We start from the raw sequence: 21,337 nt of genomic DNA on the forward strand, positions 1-21,337 counted from the left end.
AAAGAAATAGACAGAACATTTAATGTGACGTGTGACAAACTTCATACAAACCAAAGTAAACAAATACGCATTGTAATAGATTTTCCCCAAAACTGTCTTTACGTGTGAGCGACTAGCCTTCCACAAGTCTCTAATGCAATAATTATTAGTTTTAATCATATTTTCTAGACTATGAAAATAATAACCACAAGTTGTCCCCATGAGAGACTGGAGTCCTTGTACTGTCCACATATCTAGACTTGCCTATTAGGAGGAAAGAATCACTACACATCCATGGACTTTTCTGTCAGTACAGCCTTCAAGCAAGGCTAGTGTCCGACTATCACGTGTGCATGACACAGTTTGAGTCGGTGCACGCGGTGGCCCTTGGACCTCGGCCGTCTTCACGAGCTGCTTCTGCACAACACTGGCGTTCTGGGGGCTGAAACGCAAACCTATAACATGTTATCGCAACGCTTATGCTCTTGCTGTGATTAATATAAACACGTCATTCTTAATTACTTCAAAATAAATAAACATATAGCTAGACTTGTTCAATGTGTTTCTACGTTAGGGGTAATCTTTGCTTCGGGAGACGATTTCTTGAAATAAGGGATTATTTATTGTATGCAGTGTTGGGATAATCGACTCTTGAGTAATGCTTAAAACATGTTTATGAATTAGGTTTGAATGCTATTTCTATTAAATGCATTTTTCTGTTCGCTTTTCTCACTATTTTTATGCATGCTTATCAATTTTAAATTAGGTTTATTAAACAAAACTGATATCCCACAGCAGCTTGCATAATCAGTTGTTAATTTGATGCTCGTTACGTTTAAAAGGTTGACAGACCATATTAATGTGCAAAATTCTTTTCAAGTGTTTTGTCTGACTGTTAAAATAATCTGGTATCGATTTTAGTTGTTTACACAAAGCAATCCTTTCTTGACAAATGTTTTTCCTTTTTAACAATTTGTAATGTGAAGCAATATGGGTCATGAATGTTAATAATTTATTGCATGTGGTTGAATAGTAAGTTTGGGATAACAGAGTTTATATTATGTGAGTTTGTGAGAAAAGAATTTACATAAGGTGAGATCGTGAGTTCACTTAAAGTGATTTTGTGATAAAAAGGTTCGCATTTGGTGAGTTTGTGATAAACGAAATTCGCATTAGGTGAGTTGGTGATAAAAGAGTTCGCATTAGGTGAGTTCGTGATAAAAGAGTTCGCATTAGATGAGTTTCATACGAAGGAGTTGAGATGAGAGAAATATATATAACGATATCCGTGTTGTTTTGGTCAGTTTGTTACAATATTTGATAATTGTTCTCATTATCTAATTCATGAGCCGTAAAATACCCTAACCCTCTCATCTCAAACTTGCATAAACATTCCCCAAGCCCTAATCCCCAATCTACAATTCCCTTATCCCAAACTCGTGTACCGTACGGATTGAGGGGGTTGCGTTGTAGTGTGGCTGGACCAGCCTGGACCAGACAATCCGCTGATCGATAGACTGAGGCATTGCTCTTGCTGTCGGTTGCAGTTAATTATAATAAACATATTTGCCACACATACTTTGACCATTTGTTGCAACAGCAACGTTGCATTTTGTAACCTATAATTGTACATATCATTGTATCAGAACGCCTTATACATGTCACGAAATATATTCGCCCCCAGAATAAAATCTCCCCCCGGCGAATTTATACCGGTACAGTTCTGCCCCTCTCGAAATAAACTCTCCCCCACCCTACGAAATAAAATCTCCCCCCCCCAGAATATTTCCTCCCCCGGTCGTTTTATAAATACTTGCCATGCAGTTCAATAGTTGCCAAACACTTCTGATAGAGACGATGTTGAGAATGTGGAGTGAAAAGGGCTTCACTTTGAGCACTGTGTTTTTTTAATTACCGCAATATGAGACAATAAAGTGGTACATAGGTAGATATAGTACTAGTCGTTAGATATAAAGAATGTTTAGTAACTTAAGAAGTTCTAGGACAGTTATTAACACCTGCCGTGTCAGCCCTATGACATTCGCGATTGTCCACTTCCAGAAAACATCCTGTGTTGGTTTAACATGAATTAGTAAAGGTTAATTAGGGATGCCCATAACGTTAATTAATGTAAGACGAGTAGTCAAAACACTGTCATTTCCTGCCCAGGACATCACAGCCCTACACGCTAAGGTCGGTGAGAAACATTCTCATAAAAAAAACCACACAGTCAAGACTGTAGATTCCCGTCGTCTAGCTACAAATCCTGTGATGTATTAAAGGTTGAAGAATTTTGAACTGAACTGTCCGAAAGTTTATATCAAAAATTTTGGAATTGGATACAGTGATAAAGTCTTATATCAATATGTACACTCATAAATATTGGTTTTATGTTTCAACGGAGATATGATATTTTCTTATGAAATATCGCGTATTAGTGTAATTTGCATGCTTTACCATTCATTGTACCATTCTAAACCATATGAATGTTGGAATATCAGTCAACCGGGTGGGAAAACAGCCCAATCCTCGCTCTGTAAAGGACTATGTCAATCATTTTGCAAGTTGAAATGACCCCTGATACTTTATGAATACTTTATAACAGTTTATGGAGTCAAAATCAATGCTGATTATTCATAAACCTAATGCTTCGTACTATAGGCCTGTGGCCTCTTCAGTGCTGAATAAAGATTGAAAATACATCAGTCGATCAAAGATGAAGGTAACTTTATACATCAGAGTTCTTGAGAATTAGTTCATGTTTTGTTCTTAGACTAACATTTCAACCATCGATTGTAGACTCAAACTGGTATAATAAAAAAATGTATACAGACAACAACAACTGTATTAGAAACAACAAACTCTGTAGAGACTCTTGTCTCCCATCCTTTGTTTGGTATGATCATGTCTTATAATTATTTTAGGATGGAAGGTACAGTTACCAAATAAAATATTCTGAAATATCAATTCATTATGACCATATTTCATAATCTATTTTTTAAAGTTACCCTCCTTACATTAAAGATAACTATTTAAAGAATATAGTACTTAAAGACATTGCAACAAACCGAATAATCAGGGGGGAGACTTTATACTGAGGGGGGCGCGAAATATATCCGCCCGGGGGAGATTTTATTTCAGAACAGATTCTCCGGAATCTGTAACGGTATAAAATCTCCGTGGGCGAATTTGTACGGGGAAGAGTTTATACCGGGACACCAGCAATAACTGAGATATAAGACTCCGCGGTTATGCGGCCGACAAATCAGCTGTTGCAATCAGAGGTGGCTATTGTAATTTGTAATCTCTGATTGACCAGTCAAAATCGAGTATTTTCAAAACTCATGGTAGTATAATCTATTAATAGCATCAAACCTTGCCACCTGATCCCCGCTTTATTCGAAATTATGAATCATTGGGGATCTAGTTAATATTCTCAGGGTTATATAATTATTCATGGAGTGTTCCTTAGAAGGTCCGATAATAACATCAAACATTGAAAGTAGATTGCACAGAAATAATCACATTCGTCAACTTACCAACGAGCACTTTTGATAATAAATTATGAGAATTAGCATCGCACTGTTACACTGTCTGACCTTAGTATTTCGAAAATGGATACTATATTCCCCACTTTACCATACAATCCAACAGGTGCATTTCCTATCTAAATGGGTAAAACTCGCTCAGTATTGAACTCAACCTGGGTATCTCCTGCACTTCCAAAATAAATATTTGTACTTGGTTCTTGAATACTTCAGTTTACTTCATGAATAATTCATGAATACGTCTTTGGACTACAGGAATAATTTTAGAATATGTCATTGTAATTCATGAATAAATCGTCATTTTAGTTCATGAATAAATCATTATCGGTGACACGATTGGGCTAGTCGTCTTGCTCGCCTTTCAGAGTTTCTTCCTTCATGTGTACAAAATACTTTTTCTTTTTCTTTTTTATTATATACAGCGCCAGTTTTCATAAGTGTATAGAAGGGACTAATGCAGAAACTCCCAATCAGTGAATGTTTTGACTGGCAACAAGCAAATGTTGCTCCAAGACATGGCCAAGAAAAATATCATTTTCGTCAGAATTTTAAACATGTTGTCTTTAACTGTACAAAAAATATTGAAATAAATCTACAGTCTACAATCGTTCCATCTAATTTTCCAATTACTCCCAAAGAGGCTATCACAAGAACCAAACTCACTCACTTGTCATTGAACTTCATGAATACGCCATTATATGTCAGGGATAATTAATGAATGCATTATTTGACATCACAAATAATTACATCCTCGATAAATCAGTGTACCATATCTCTGTTCAAATTTTATAGATACCGTGCACATTTCTGGTGTCACGATATGGCTGAAATATGGCCGATGTGACTATAACTAACTAACATTTCTTGTGTCACCCGTTGTGGTATTGATATACTAATGCTAAAAGCGGCGTAAAACCATACTCACTCACTCAACATGGACCCACTCTCTGCCACAGCTTCGTTGATGGTTATGATGATGGCGGAATAAAAATCGCAATACTACTGCAATAAGTTTGTTTGTTTGTTGTTTACCGCCGTATTTAGCAATATGCAAGCTTATGACGGCGGTCTGTAAATAATCGAGTCTGGACCAGACAATCCAGTGATTGACATCATGAGCATCGATCCACGTAATTGGGATACGATGACATGCATCAACCAAATCAGCGAGACTGACCACCCGATCCTTTTTGTCGCCTCTTACGACAAGCAAAGTCGACTTTCACTGCAAGCATGGGTTTCTATTCCGGATCTTCGCAACAGTAATACATATTTTAGTTCATGAATAAGAAACGTGGTAAAACATGGAGACATCGAAGTCGATCCCCGATACAGAAGTCGTCATGGTTATTATGTTTTCCGTTGAAGGGGTTACTTGAACTACATAAAAGAAATAATTGCACTTCAATACTGTATATACAAGAACAAAACATAACTGTTACAAACATGATATAACTACAATACGTTTCAAATGTCAGTAAGCGCGATTCACTCACAGTACCGTGATAACGAACCAGCCTGATATGTCTTTAGTGATTTATGTAAGTACTGAAAACATTTAAAAGAATATATGTATTTTTACATCTACACAGGGTAGTCAGAGGTGTATCTGCCCCAGGAGTTTACACACAACACGTGCATCTATACAGGGTAGTCAGAGATGTATCTGCCCCAGGAGTTTACACACAACACGTGCATCTATACAGGGTAGTCAGAGATGTATCTGCCCCAAGAGTTTACACACAACACGTGCATCTATACAGGGTAGTCAGAGATGTATATGCCCCAAGGGTTTACACACAACACGTCCATCTATACAGGGTTGTCAGAGATGTATCTGCCCCAAGAGTTTACACACAACACGTGCATTTATACAGGGTTGTCAGAGATGTATCTGCCCCAAGAGTTTACAGACAACACGTCCATCAATACAGGATAATCAGAGATGTATCTGCCCCAAGAGTTTACACACAACACGTGCATCTATACAGGGTAATCAGAGATGTATCTGCCCCAAGAGTTTACACACAACACGTCCATCAATACAGGGTAATCAGAGATGTATCTGCCCCAAGAGTTTACACACAACACGTCCATCAATACAGGGTGATCAGAGATGTATCTGCCCCAAGAGTTTACACACAACACGTGCATCTATAAAGGGTAGTCAGACGTGTATCTGCCCCAACAGTTTACACACAACACGTGCATCTATACAGGGTAGTCAGACATGTATCTGCCCCAAGAGTTTACACACAACACGTCCATCAATACAGGGAAGTCAGAGATGTATCTGCCCCAAGAGTTTAAACACAACACGTGCATCCATACAGGGTAGTCAGAGGTGTATCTGCCCCAAGAGTTTACACACAACACGTGCATCTATACAGGGTAGTCAGAGATGTATCTGCCCCAGGAGTTTACACACAACACGTGCATCTATACAGGGTAGTCAGAGATGTATCTGCCCCAAGAGTTTACACACAACACGTGCATCTATACAGGGTAGTCAGAGATGTATATGCCCCAAGGGTTTACACACAACACGTCCATCTATACAGGGTTGTCAGAGATGTATCTGCCCCAAGAGTTTACACACAACACGTGCATTTATACAGGGTTGTCAGAGATGTATCTGCCCCAAGAGTTTACGGACAACACGTCCATCAATACAGGATAATCAGAGATGTATCTGCCCCAAGAGTTTACACACAACACGTGCATCTATACAGGGTAATCAGAGATGTATCTGCCCCAAGAGTTTACACACAACACGTCCATCAATACAGGGAAGTCAGAGATGTATCTGCCCCAGGAGTTTACACACAACACGTGCATCTATACAGGGTAGTCAGAGATGTATCTGCCCCAAGAGTTTACACACAACACGTGCATCTATACAGGGTAGTCAGAGATGTATATGCCCCAAGGGTTTACACACAACACGTCCATCTATACAGGGTAGTCAGACATGTATCTGCCCCAAGAGTTTACACACAACACGTCCATCAATACAGGGAAGTCAGAGATGTATCTGCCCCAAGAGTTTAAACACAACACGTGCATCCATACAGGGTAGTCAGAGGTGTATCTGCCCCAAGAGTTTACACACAACACGTGCATCTATACAGGGTAGTCAGAGATGTATTTGCCCCAAGAGATTACACACAACACGTCCAGCAATACAGGGTAGTCAGAGGTGTATCTGCCCCAAGAGTTTACACACAACACGTGCATCTATACAGGGTAGTCAGAGATGTATCTGCCCCAAGAGTTTACACACAACACGTCCATCTATACAGGTTAGTCAGAGATGTATCTGCCCCAAGAGTTTACACACAACACGTGCATCTATACAGGGTAGTCAGAGATGTATATGCCCCAAGAGTTTACACACAACACGTCCATCTATACAGGGTTGTCAGAGATGTATCTGCCCCAAGAGTTTACACACAACACGTGCATCTATACAGGGTGATCAGAGATGTATCTGCCCCAAGAGTTTACACACAACACGTGCATCTATACAGGGTAATCAGAGATGTATCTGCCCCAAGAGTTTACACACAGCACGTCCATCAATACAGGGTAATCAGAGATGTATCTGCCCCAAGAGTTTACACACAACACGTGCATCTATACAGGGTAATCAGAGATGTATCTGCCCCAAGAGTTTACACACAACACGTGCATCTATACAGGGTAGTCAGAGATATATCTGCCCCAAGAGATTACACACACCACGTGCATCTAAACATGGTAGTCAGAGATATATCTGCCCCAAGAGTTTACACACAGCACGTCCATCAATACAGGGTAGTCAGAGATGTATCTGCCCCAAGAGTTTACACACAACACGTGCATCTATACAGGGTAGTCAGAGATATATCTGCCCCAAGAGATTACACACACCACGTGCATCTAAACATGGTAGTCAGAGATGTATCTGCCCCAAGAGTTTACACACACCACGTGCATCTATACAGGGTAGTCAGAGATGTATCAGCCCCAAGAGTTTACACACAACACGTGCATCTATACAGGGTAGTCAGAGATGCATCTGCCCCAACAGTTTACACACAACACGTGCATCTATACAGGGAAGTCAGAGATGTATTTGCCCAAAGAGTTTACACACCATACGTCCATCTATACAGGGTAGTCAGAGATGTATCTGCTCCAAGAGTTTACACCCAATACGTCCATCTATACAGGGTAGTAAGAGATGTATCTGCCCCAAGAGTTTACACCCAATACGTCCATCTATACAGGGTAGTCAGAGATGTATCTGCCCCAAGAGTTTACACCCAATACGTCCATCTATACAGGGTAGTCAGAGATGTATCTGCCCCAAGAGTTTACACACAACACGTGTATCTATATAAACAATAATGATGTTAGAAAAATAAAGAAAAAAAGTAATTTCACACCTTTCTTTTCAAAAGATGGTACTTGGAATGAATGATTTTGAAAGTAACTCTCATGTTAAGTAAAGGCATATTATAACTTAACAAGATAAAGGTGATTTGGACAGACCAATTTCTTTGAAATTATATCTTTATCAGAATGTTACATTTGATTATGCCAACTCATGAACCAAAGGAGCTGCATGTAGTCAAAATAAAACTTTATTAACTATATGGCACGTTAAAGCTGCATTACTGTTTGGTTTCAGACTAAAATCATCATCTGAGTTTTTCTTCATGAAAAGAAACTATTTACCTCATTAAGTAGTAAAATTGACATGTTCGAGTTTTTTTATTGAAACTAATAGTCATTTTTATTATGACCACACACCCTATATGCACGTGCTCATCAAAATTTAATCTTTGCAGCCAAAATGTAGAGTACGACCAAATAGTTCTAACCCTCCTTTTCACCCCTTAAATTTCGACAAAATGATCTCAGATTTTGCGGTAATACTAAGTAAAAATGTGTCTATAAAAATATTTGAAAACCTTTAAAGGGTAAGATTTGACCGATTAAATACAGGAAAGCAGCTTGAACTATACATATAAGCTTAACCTTTAATTGACATGAGGGTCTTCCAACATCTATTTTCAATTTAGATTCTATCTATATTTGAAAAGACATGTAGGACCTTATTTACAGAATTTGTTTCAAATGGCCTTTTAATAGGAACAAGCAGGTTTTGCAATTGTTTTGGTTTGTTAGCAGAACTCTCTTAGTTAATATACACATGCACAAAAGTTAAGCGCCATCCACCATATTTGTGAGCTGTTACTTTTAGCACTTTATGATGACTATTATAACGAGATGTACGATTGTTATAAGCCGTATATGTAAACCTCATGTGATGCAAAAGTTGGCCCAAAGCAAGTTTATCTTGTGTTCCAAAAGAATATGAGCAGAAAGGAATTTTACCGAAGACCAGAAATTGAAGGATTAGAAAACATTGACAAACTTTTTTTGTCATGTAACTGTCATGATATCAGCTGACCATATCAGGTGTCACATAGACACCCTAGGGAGTGCAGAGTCTATTGCTAGACAGAAACGTCAGTAACCTGTGTATGATCTACGGACATTGACCACAGCTTCAACCCTACGCCTCATACTCATTACAAGTCGTTGAATGCTTCTCAGAGGCAAACGGATCCATTCTTCATGAAGTTGGGCTTCAAGTCAAGCGAGATTTTGAACTGGGGGATCACGATGTCTGATTTTCCGGCCAAGAATGTCCCAGAGATGCTCAATCGGATTAAGATCCGGACTACAGGCCGGCCAAGGAAGTGTGGCAATAGCTTCTTGACGCAAATAAGCCAAAACTGCCCGAGATCTGTGTGGTCTAGCATTGTCGTCCATGTAAACAGGTCTTGTCTGAAGAGGATGGTTGTCAAAATGAGAGACTACCACTGGACGAAGAACGGCCTCTTGGTGTTGTTGGCCATTCAGGTTTCCACGAATTGTCACCAACGGAAGTTTGCAGCCGTAGGAAACACAACCCCATATCAGGACAGACCCCCCGCCACATGCTAAGGTCTTCTGGATGTTCCGTGGTGCAAAACGAGTGTTACGTTGCCTCCAAACACGTATTCGACCATCAACAGTTCGTAGCAGCATTCGACACTCGTCAGACCAATGGATCCTTCTCCAGTTGGCCAAATTCCATCGACTACGGGCACGACACCATATCAGACGATTCCGCATGTGCCTCTCAGTCAGTTGAGGACGTTTTGCTGGTCTTCTGGCGTTATAACCAGCCGCTCTAAACGGCGACGCCTTACGGTCATCGTCGAGAGTCTCTGATGGGTAATCCACTGCAGTCTTAAATCTGTTGAAGTGGCAAATGGATTTCGTCTGACTATCCTGAAGAGACGTCTATCCTCTCTGTTAGAGGTCTTTCTTGGCCTACCAGACCTATGCCAGTCATTGACATCATTGGTTTGACCATGTTTGACAATCAAACGAGTGATTACACTGTGATGACGACCCATTTGTCTTGCAATGGCCCTGCATGACATGCCAGCATTTTTCATGCCTATCACTTGCCATCTTCCAGCGTTCGTTAACTTTCTCCTCACCATGGCTGATTTTCAACCTCTATTGGAAGGGAAATCTCACACAGGAGCAAAATGTAACCACGTGTCTGAAACTTGAATTTCACTATTTATAGGGTAGGGGAACTGCAGCCACACATAAACCACGCTTTCCTTGTGGTATCTGGACAAATTTGGGTTCATGAAACTATGGAAGCCTTATTCAGTCATACATCATCATATTTCGTATTCCCACACGTGAAATCAAGAGACTTTGAATATGGTGGCGCTTAACGTTTGTGCATGTGTATAATTTGGCTTTTTTCATATGATATCATATCAACAACATCACATTTGTATGTTTTATTTCAACTTTATGTTTAAAATACAAACAAACATACAAAATAAAAATACAGGGCAGCATCAACAGTCTCTGATCCTCCAGGCAGTGGTGACAGTGGTTGCCAAACAGGAACAAAGGTCAATCCATTCCTCAAAACCTCCACTCTAGATGGTGGCATCCATCCCGTTGGGCACTGTTGCTGCTGTGAAACCGCAATATTTGGCTGCTGCAGCTGTGCTTGCGTCTGAGATAGCAGATGTGGATGAGGTTGGGACTGTTGTGGCTGTACTTGCGCCAGCTGCCTCTTCCTGGACATTGCAACTCTGAGAGCTTTCTGGATGTGTGGGAGAGGCATCAACTTTATCAGTATCCTGCAAGTCTTCATAGATCGAACCCTCAGCAACCCCAGAAACACAAGGAACCTCAGTAACGTCAGAAGCCGGGGTTTGACCTCTCCTGTTTCTTGTTGTCCTCATAGCTAGACTTTAGTTAAGCTAACCCTAACTACGACCAAAATGACGAAAGGAATGAAATATATATGTGCTTTGTCAGGAATTCAAAAGTGAAAGAATGATGAAAGCCACGTGTCTCTTTATATACCCTGTACTGTTTGCGCGAAATTGGCGTTGTTTACCCTAGTTTAACGTAATGTAACGCTTTAATTAAATGTTGTTCAACGTACCTGAATGTACTAGCTACTGTACTTTACTGTAGTCTAACGTAGCTTAACGTAGGAAAACGTAGATGATGTGTAGCACCCTTTTCGTACTTCAATGTTGTTCACTCTAGATCAACGTACTTGTCTTTAATTTGACGGACATTTCCCTGGTAACACTTTCATATAGAAACGTTGTTCGACGTAGTCAAGCTTTTCTTTTATATATTTCGACACGTTAGTGTTATTTCGGCTACGTTGATATCCCTAAGGATAACTACAGCTACTAACGCAAGTGTGAATGCCGCTTAAGTTATCATAGATAAGTAATAGGTAATGGACACTGGGCAAACGGGAGGCTGGGGTAATTAGCACTGATAGGTGAAAGTATGGACATAGCAAAGGGAAAATTGAAGTCAGCTAGGTAATTAATGAATGAAACAAATTCTGTAAATAAGGTCCTACATGTCTTTTCAAATATAGATAGAATCTAAATTGAAAATAGATGTTGGAAGACCCTCATGTCAATTAAAGGTTAAGCTTATATGTATAGTTCAAGCTGCTTTCCTGTATTTAATCGGTCAAATCTTACCCTTTAAAGGTTTTCAAATATTTTTATAGACACATTTTTACTTAGTATTCACGCAAAATCTGAGATCATTTTGTCGAAATTTAAGGGGTGAAAAGGAGCGTCAGAACTATTTGGTCGTACTCTACCTTTTGGCTGCAAAGATTAAATTTTGATTAGCACCTGCAAAAAGGGTGTGTGGTCATAATAAAAATGAATATTAGTTTCAATCAAAAACTCGAACATGACAATTTTACTACTTAATGAGGTAAATAGTTTCTTTTCATGAAGAAAACTCAGATGATGATTTTAGTCTGAAACCAAACAGTAATGCAGCTTTAACGTGCCATATAGTTAATAAAGTTTTATTTTGACTACATGCAGCTCCTTTGGTTCATGAGTTGGCATAATCAAATGTAACATTCTGATAAAGATATAATTTCAAAGAAATTGGTCTGTCCAAATCACCTTTATCTTGTTAAGTTATAATATGCCTTTACTTAACATGAGAGTTACTTTCAAAATCATTCATTCCAAGTACCATCTTTTGAAAAGAAAGGTGTGAAATTACTTTGTAAATTATATATTTTTCTAACATCATTATTGTTTGTTCTTGTTTAGTCTTGATTATAACAAAACAACAAGGACACAAACAAATACAAATGCACAGGTCTGATATTTTAATGAAAGCTGGTACAAATGCATTAACTTAAAAGAGTAAAACATGGTTTTCACCTTGCCCTTAAAATCGACGTTCAACAATGATTCAGTATTCGTGAAGATGTGTAACCTGCCATGGAACCGACCCTGCGGGTGAGCAAAGGTAATGTTTCAGGTAAATCCGCTGCTTCTTGGCTATACTGTGTCACGCTAACCCCAATAAGTGTGATTCATGTCCTTCAAGTTGGCTGTGTCCCGCCAGGCACCAGGTACCAAGTTGTGGTTCACATCTTCCTTGTCCAGGATCATGACATCATTGGAGGGGTTCCTTTCTCTCAGGTAGTTGTGCAGCACCACACCCTTTCTCACTATCAAAGATGCAGTATCAACCTGAACCTGGAGAGTGCTAAGCAGGCACCTGAATCTGTTTGCGAGTATCCCAAAGGCATTCTCAACAACACGGCGAGCTCTTGAAAGGCGATAATTGAATACTAGCTCATCGTGTGCCAGTCCCTGTCGAGAGAATGGTTTCATTAGCCAACTCTGCATGGCAAAGGCATCATCTGCAATGATGTAATAAGGCCATGTCCAAGGGCAGAAAGTTCACGAAAGCTTCAGGATCCTCAAGTTGTAAGTCTTCCATCAGGGCGTCATACTGACCATGGATTGATCTGCGCAGAAGCCAGTCACGAACCCACCATCTTCTCTGTTTTCTCTGCTTCTCTTCGTCCTCTTCAAATTGCATGAGACACTGTGCATAAAATAGCAGCTCTTTGTTGACAACAGCCCAGAAGCTAATCATATTTACTCTTCTATCACTCATGTTGTGTCTGCAGAGTTCAGACAACAAATGATCAGACTGATGTCATCATGGGTTATAAATATCACGTGTATCAACCCATACTTGCTACCAAGTTATCTGTAGTTTATCTTAGTTTAACTTATTTAAACCTATTTTAACTTACTTTAACTTACATGTGCTAAGAGCACACCTAGCAAGACGTGATATAGCATTTTCAAAACGTAGATTACTGTACAAATACTTAGTTCACTGTACTGAAACGTTCTCTAATGTCAATAAGGTAATTGTAGTGTAGTGTAGTATAACCGGGTCATGTGAAGTTAAACGAAGTTAGGAGGACTTGTGCCCCTACTAAAATGTAGTTTACAGTAGTTTTTCGTAGATATTTTATGCCTCGATAACTACGGTGTTCGTTACGTTTGGCTACAGTAGACTATGTTTATAACTATAACTATGTTTTTAAACTACATCTAACTACATTAAACTAAGTTACTACTACGTTAACAAAAATGTCAGCTTACTTGGCTATCTTTTGTGCATGCATATGTACAGGTACAGGTTGTGCATGCACAACAGATAAATCCCCAAGTACGTTTTTTTTCACGTAAATGGCTACGTTATGAACACAGATAGCCACGGACAGCTAGGGTTGAACCACGTATGGATACGTTACACTACGTAAGATTTGTCTACGCTTAAGTACGTTATTTAACGCAAGTGTGACTTAGGCTTTAAGTATTGGTTTCCATACCTTCAGCGCTAATTACTGTAAAGTGTTGGCTTCCATTGTCTATTGCTAATCACCTATCAGCGCCAATCATCTGTTGGCTTCTCTTGTTAGTTCTACCCTTTGTTATTATCCAACTTTTGTTATCTTATTATTTTGTTGTCTTTACCTGTACATATATATGCTCTCTGCCTCATGGCATTCATTCACCTGATGAAGGAGTAACGATATACTCCGAAACGTTGTGTTCCTCATAATAAAGAAGTTGACATCCATATATTCCCTTCCTTATAATATTCATACTGCTTGCGATGAAAATAGTCCGAGACATTGTGAAGATTTATATTAAAAAACATTCGGTCTTAACTACATGGGATATTTACATTAAATCTGAATACGACAGTCGAAAATTGGCCTTCGTCTGTCCATTAGGATTAATTCCGCTTTGAAATACAGGAGCAACGGCGCCGATGCGATTATGCAACCTAATACCTTTAATGTCTTTGTCTTTTTGCAAGTATCCATAATTCTACTAGAATGGACACACACAGAACTATTTTGGTGCTAATATTGTATAATGCGACAGGGAAAATAGCGTAATATTCCTATTCCACATTGAGTATTCAAAGTACAAAGAATACAACACACTTTAGAAATGGAGATATTGTGTTCAAAGTTGTAAACAAACCTCGGACTATTTCTATAATGTCTATAATTGCAGCCGAATTTATCCACTTAATCGAAAGTAATAGTGGTTAATCGGATGTAAATATCAGCAATGATATTTCGCTATGCGTGTAATATCTACGCATTGTTTCTTCTGAATGATTTTATGATGAAATACACGTTTCCCTTACCATTTAACATGTAGATCTAAGTATAAGGACTGATGCCGACACTTACCATCTTATTTAGCTTATTATGACGTTTGTAACAATGATATAGTGAACCGCGCCATGCAATGACGAAGGCAAGGGAATAAAGATTATTTCTGGTACATAATTTAAGGAGAAATAGATTAAACAATCGTACATTTATACATGAAGGCTCTGTTGAATGATTCTGTATGATTAAACCATTAGCATGTACAGATACTTATTTGTCATAAAGCGACCGACGTGACGGTTGGGTCTTTTGTTAGAATCTTGTGTGATATAGTCATCCCAAGGAATTATGTGATAACACATTTAACGGTGTGGAGAAAATATTGTATAAAATGAAGTGTTATGATTATTTCTTGTATGACGTGTCCCTCCTGTAATATACAATACGTGTTTGTGGCATACTGTTTTGGTGTAACATCACCTTACCTGTTGCGATGTATTGTTTAGCGTGTTGTAACATAGCGTTAGTTAATAGTATGGTAGCGTATAGAATACTATAGTACCTGGTATTATTGTAACATTGTTTAACATTATATATTACACTGTAAGACTTGCATTATATTGCAAGACAGGACAGAACATAGTGGCGTTTTGTACCATAATGAACTACGTTGTAACATGCCGTGCCATCTTGTAACATTCTGAACCCCTATGTAGCGTACAGTACCATAGTAAAACATACTGTTAAACAAAATACCGTAATGCATTTGAGCATGGGAAAGTAAATGCACACATTCAAAAAACAGTGTAAAATAATTTAACATTTTTTACCACATGAAACGTACTGTAAAATACAATACATTGTACCACAACGTAACATTCTGTACCCTCATGGTACATACCGTGCCCTCGTGTAATATTATATACCCCAATGCAACATGCTGTAATAATGGGAAGCACTCACAATTAGAAAACGTTTAGCCCCGACGTCGCTGTGTGACGTCGCTGTGTAGACCCGACAGTCCCCTCACAGTTCCCCGGGGTATCACACAACACCACGCACGTCACACGCACGCTGGCACAGTTCATAAGGGTATGCTGCAAGCGTTTCATATTTGGCTTCAATTGTGTCAACCTCAGCGCCTCTCACACACAGTGCAGACGATCGGCTATGGCTGCACGGGTTTAACAAGCTCGGTGCATCCAAGGGGGACTCTTTCCACATCTGATTCAGTTATATCCCCTTTTTCCTTTCCTTTTTGAATAAAAAAGATGGGGACCGGAAAACATGCATTGTTGCTGTTTACATTACAGTCTTGCTTGACAACGGTACAAGGATCTATACCGAAATGTCGCCTCTACAGTAATCAAAGAAGTTGTTATCCATAACTTGTGTCTACTTTGTTTACATTAAGACCCAAGAAAGACAACTGTAAAACCAATACATATAATCATAATATGTGTGACAGAAACATACATATATGAAATCTCCTCGGTGATATCAGTCTTCTTCTAACGTATCATGTTAAACACAGACAGAAAAAAGGTCAAAGGACGCTTTGTTTCAAATCCGGAAGTCATTCTCTGCTCCCTCGGGAGAATACACCCACTGGTGTACAAAGCCACATACAAGGTGAAAAACTTCATTTGGTGCCAGATACATTCCCTCGGGTGAAACACAAACGCAAAGGAACAAAGGCTCTTGTTGACAACTAACAGTTTCAACCAGTGCAAATATACTCACTGGCCTAAAGAGCATAGGTTTAGTTTTAACATTTGAAATACACTGACACTGATGCTAAGAAAGGAATATTCAAGTTCTCAGATCCATAGTATGGAAAGTATTCACACTGTATACAATATCTTGGCGGTATCAATATTTCTGGTGTCTAAAAAGAGTATTTTCCAGGGGACGTGCAACTAATTTTCGATTGAAATTTTAACACTGATTTAATCGCAGTTAAAGAACTGCTTGTGTAATCACACTCCGTGTGACGACGAATCATTCGAACTGAATACAATAATGGTTAATTGATAGTGCCATCGAGATATTTACAATGATATTTCTCTGACGTGGACAAAGTTGAGTGAGAAGAAGAGGTGTATACTCAATTACCCCTGCTTACAAAATTAATACTTTTACTTGCAATATTGACAGCAGGTGCTCTAGAAATGCAAATATAGAGTAATACGAATAATACTGTACTCAAAATCATAGGGCCGCCTGCATAGGCTAGAGGACAGAACGTCCGCCCTGAGAACGGAATGTCGGTGTTTTGATCCCATACAGAATATGTTAAGAGATGGCACATGTTGTTACACTGCCTGGGCGGCACGGAATCAGTATACTTTGTCTGAGTGAGGTATCCATGTTAAACTGGGGCATGAAATGTTATCACAACGATATACGTGCACACATAAACGCACGTATAAATACACGTGCAGGAACGTCGCTGTATATGTAATATTTTAGGAGCGCAAAAAAATGCCTTTCAAATGTTATCTTAAATTGGGATGATGATGATGATTTTTGAAGATTAAGATTGCAAATAATTCAGATTTTCTCTCTGTGTGTTGTTCGTCAGGTTGTGTGTTATTTACGCACGTTGTAGTGAAATTCTGTTTATTTTCACCCCCAATATCAATACACGGCGTTTGGAAGGGTAAGGAAATGTTAGGTATGATTTTCCATCTGTCCATAGGTCTCCAGCAACCCATGCTTGCCGTAAAAGTCGACTAACGGGATCGGGTGGTCAGGCTCGCTGACTTGGTTGATGCATGTCATCGATCCCAATTGCATGGATCGATGCTCATGATATTAAACACTGTATTGTCTGGCCCAGACTCGATTATTTACAAACCGCCGTCATATAGCTGGAATATTGCTGAGTGCGGCGTTAAACAATAAACCAACCAACCAACCATCTGTCCTCAGTACTCTTAAACGGCATCTAGATTCCTTGGTGTGTCCTAACACGTGTTTGTGTTGTGTGGGGAGAAGAGAGATCAGTCCTCAAAGTCATATGGTCCCCATCATTGTATCATTAATAGCAATTATTAACAATCACTAACTGTAAGTGATCACAGCTACATTTAACGATATTGATACAAGGACATCTTGATGCAGTTATCGATCTGTGTTACTCATCGTTGGTTTGACACATACATGGAATCTGTGTTTATGACGAGACCTTAACGTCGCCTTTGAGAATTTAGTGAAATAGAAACGTCAAACGTTGCAGAATCTCATTATTGTTGTACATTACGCCATGTAATTTGATAATTGCAAACATCAGTTGACGATTATGAAAAAAGATTTAAAAAATAGTCAAATCTACGTTGGATAACCTCAGTACAGAATGAAGTTTTCCTTAACATAGGACCCTGGAAGTATATAGCCACATAAACCTCACCTCAAAGACAGATATCTGCAGACCAATAAGCCTTAATCTTTGGAATCTAGGAAGAATGTCAATGTACTGGACCTTGTAAGCGTCGTTGCGTCTTCAGCATCGGACTGCAATGATTGTCTGAGACTATCGTACCAGCGATGCCATTATGAACCGTCTAATCTTCGTCAGAAATCGCCGCCAAAAATTTAACCATTTTCACACCGGATTCCGAGTAACTTCTACAGTCAGCCCAGGCCCATGTCCCCCGCTTGGAGTTGTGTACAAATTTATCTGCTAGTGATTTGTTAATCTCGTTAGCCTGACTGTGGAAGATTGAAGAAACGCATAGGGCCAAGAAAATGGCTACTTCTGAAATCGCGTAGGGACACCAGAAGGATAGTTATTAGATTGCACCAAACGGTACCGATTCTATCTGAGAATCTGACTTACTGCCGCCTGTTTTCGGTTCACTAAGGGCAAGTTCGTGCAAGAAAACATTTGTTGCCCTCCAAATTTTTCTCGCTCTTTTTGCCGCTGTGTTATAGTCAGACGTCCCCGTTACGTCGATGATACAACTAAGGAAGATGGTTCTTGTCAGACTATTCGACTGGTATTGTATAGAAACCCCTCACAAATGATTCCGTACATTCAATTTAAGGAATAATATTTATGGTGAATTGGTTTTGAGACAACTTACTAATTTGACTTCAAAATATATAGGAAAAGGAAATGCTTAGAACTCTTGCATTGAATGGATTTTATTTAACCAGCATTTGGATACAAGAACACGACATTATTTCCATGATAATTCATCAGTGCTAAACTTTACTGTTTTCATAGTGTCCTTCTGTCGTCAGACACAAACCCTTATTTGTTAAAAGCCATTTGCCGGAATAAAAGCGACAAATCGTCTGTTGGACGATTCGTGTGTCATCTGTCGTGTGTGTACAAAGTCGAAAAATCTATTAAAAATTACAAGAAGCATACTTCTTAATCATATAATTAAACTACTTGCAGAAAAGATTTTATAATATATCAAAAGTTTTATAATGCTTGGCCTATTGCCATATAGCCTAATCTAATGTCGATTGTCCTTTTCAAGCTGTTTTATTTCATAAATTACAGTACATGCATCATCTATTGAATATAAAACGCAACATATCAATCTTGGGAAACAAAATCATTTTTTAAATGACTTTTTCTGAAAACATTGCAAAAACATTAATCATCTAACTGAGAGTTGAAGAATGAGCTTACGTCGCAGTACTCCGTGTACTAAGCCTTCCTTTACGTGTCCTGGAGAGTTGATGAATGAGCCTACGTCGCAGTACTCCGTGTACTAAGTCTTCTGTTACGTGTCCTGGAGAGTTGATGAATGAGCCTACGTCGCAGTACTCCGTGTACTAAGCCTTCCTTTACGTGTCCTGGAGAGTTGATGAATGAGCCTACGTCGCAGTACTCCGTGTACTAAGTCTTCTGTTACGTGTCCTGGAGAGTTGATGAATGAGCCTACGTCGCAGTACTCCGTGTACTAAGCCTTCTGTTACGTGTCCTGGAAAGCATTAATACCTCACGACAGAGATGTGACTTCATTTTACAAGAATATCACAATAATAAAACATTTTTTTAACAATTTAAGCGATGGGAAAATTGTATATAAAGTTGCAACATTTTAATAAAGTAGTTATTGATTACACTGGTATGGCAATCGAAGTGGTTCAGTCTCTGAAATGAACATATCTTACAGAAAAAACGTTGTCATATTATCTTAATAAAAATATAATAAAAAGGAGCCCTGATACTCTCTTCATTTTTAGATACTGCAGTAATCTAGACTTGCCAACTAATATAGACTTGCGTGGTCCTTATGGGATATATATGTATATGTTTCAAGGTCTTTATGACAGGAATTGATCTTCAGCAACACACTCAGGATCGCCATCACATAGCTTGAATATTAAACAACAAACAAACACGGAAGCAATATCTAGTTATTTCAGATGTAAACCTGCTACATGTACTAATCGTACTATTGTTTCAGTCCTATGGGTATTTTTTTTTTGACGTAGCACTCATTTTTTCGAGTATGCATTCCAGGTACACTGTTTAAAGGATTCGCTTTCAAATTGTTAATATGTATCACAATGTCCATTCAAAAGCTCTGACATATCACCTTATTGATGATCCATATTTTAGGCAAAATATATGTCTTGTGACAGAAATGTTTAAAAAATATATGAGACGCGGAAACCACTTTCAGTTCAAATACGGGGCTGATGTCTGATAGGCGCAGCGGCACCACGGTAATCGCATAGGCGCCACGAGACCCCAAGAAACAATTCGGAACTGACAGATCGTGCATGATCCTCTGAACATCCTTTTCTTTAATTGTTTTTTCACAGTCACATGATAAGGTGACGAAGGGACATTTTCAGTCAGCGAAAGATTTCAGTTCAAAGGATAAAAACTAGAACAAGCTATAGCACTTTGTATTTTTGTCCCTCGACGATTTTTCGTCCATGTGTGTATTGTAACTCGAATGTTATCTCATTTCAAGTCTTTGAAAGGCATTTAGAAGTGATACTGAAAATGAAGAGAATGTATGGATGTCAACTTCTCTATTATGAGGAACACAACGTTTCGAAGGATATGCTTACTCCTTCATCAGTTGAATGAAGGAGTAAGCATATTCTCCGAAACGTTGTGTTCCTCATAAAAAAAAAAAGTTGACATCCATTAATTCTCTTCCTTTTGTAATCTCATGTGTTTGTGTCTGTTATCATCACAAATAACACGAGTATTTAATTGATATGTTAACACATAATTTAACAGTTAACAAGACTTTATGATTCTCAAGTGCTTTCTAAATAGATTTTCAGAGGCATTAATACTCATAGCTTTCAAATGATACGTACAATAGATAACAACACACACACATCTACAATTATTTTGTGTCACTGCCAGAAATGATAAGACAAAGATAACACCGGGTGTTCGTCCAGTGTTTTAGCTTTTCACTATCTGTAGCATCTCTGACATGCGCAGAAGGCCATTTTGTCCCAATGCCAAGTTTGCATGTGAGCAAGTCTATATAGCACATGGAACCAGTGGGATTGGGTCTCCTTTGGTATTTGAAAAGAAAACATTTAGGTGCGAGATTATGTGCTTTTGGGTTGGATTTAAGAACGTAAATGTCAGGCTCTCTGATAGGTCTCTGCCAGGAACTAGGGGAGCGATGTTCCACGGTCAAGTGATCATTTCCAGGCCAAGCTTAGACGGCGTAATGAAAGTCTTGTGTGAAACGGAGACTGTCAGTGAGTGAGTTAGATTAACGTTGAC

The 21,337-nt window shown here is 38.8% G+C and overlaps 2 long non-coding RNA genes across 2 annotated transcripts; both read right to left on the reverse strand.

Moving 5' to 3' along the window:
• Positions 1-7: 7 nt before the first annotated feature.
• Positions 8-20,656, reverse strand: LOC125384136. The gene is made up of 2 exons (XR_007222949.1): positions 19,256-20,656; positions 8-421 (listed from the first exon to the last, which is right to left on the reverse strand). It is a non-coding gene; the product is annotated as an uncharacterized LOC125384136 (long non-coding RNA).
• On the reverse strand, positions 12,259-15,907 carry LOC124125833. The gene is made up of 2 exons (XR_006859705.2): positions 15,571-15,907; positions 12,259-13,004 (listed from the first exon to the last, which is right to left on the reverse strand). It is a non-coding gene; the product is annotated as an uncharacterized LOC124125833 (long non-coding RNA).
• Positions 20,657-21,337: the final 681 nt, after the last annotated feature.

This window comes from Haliotis rufescens, unplaced genomic scaffold, assembly GCF_023055435.1.
Source record: "Haliotis rufescens isolate VD_foot unplaced genomic scaffold, xgHalRufe1.0.p SCAF_27, whole genome shotgun sequence".
In the NCBI taxonomy this organism is placed as follows: Eukaryota; Metazoa; Mollusca; class Gastropoda; order Lepetellida; family Haliotidae; genus Haliotis; species Haliotis rufescens.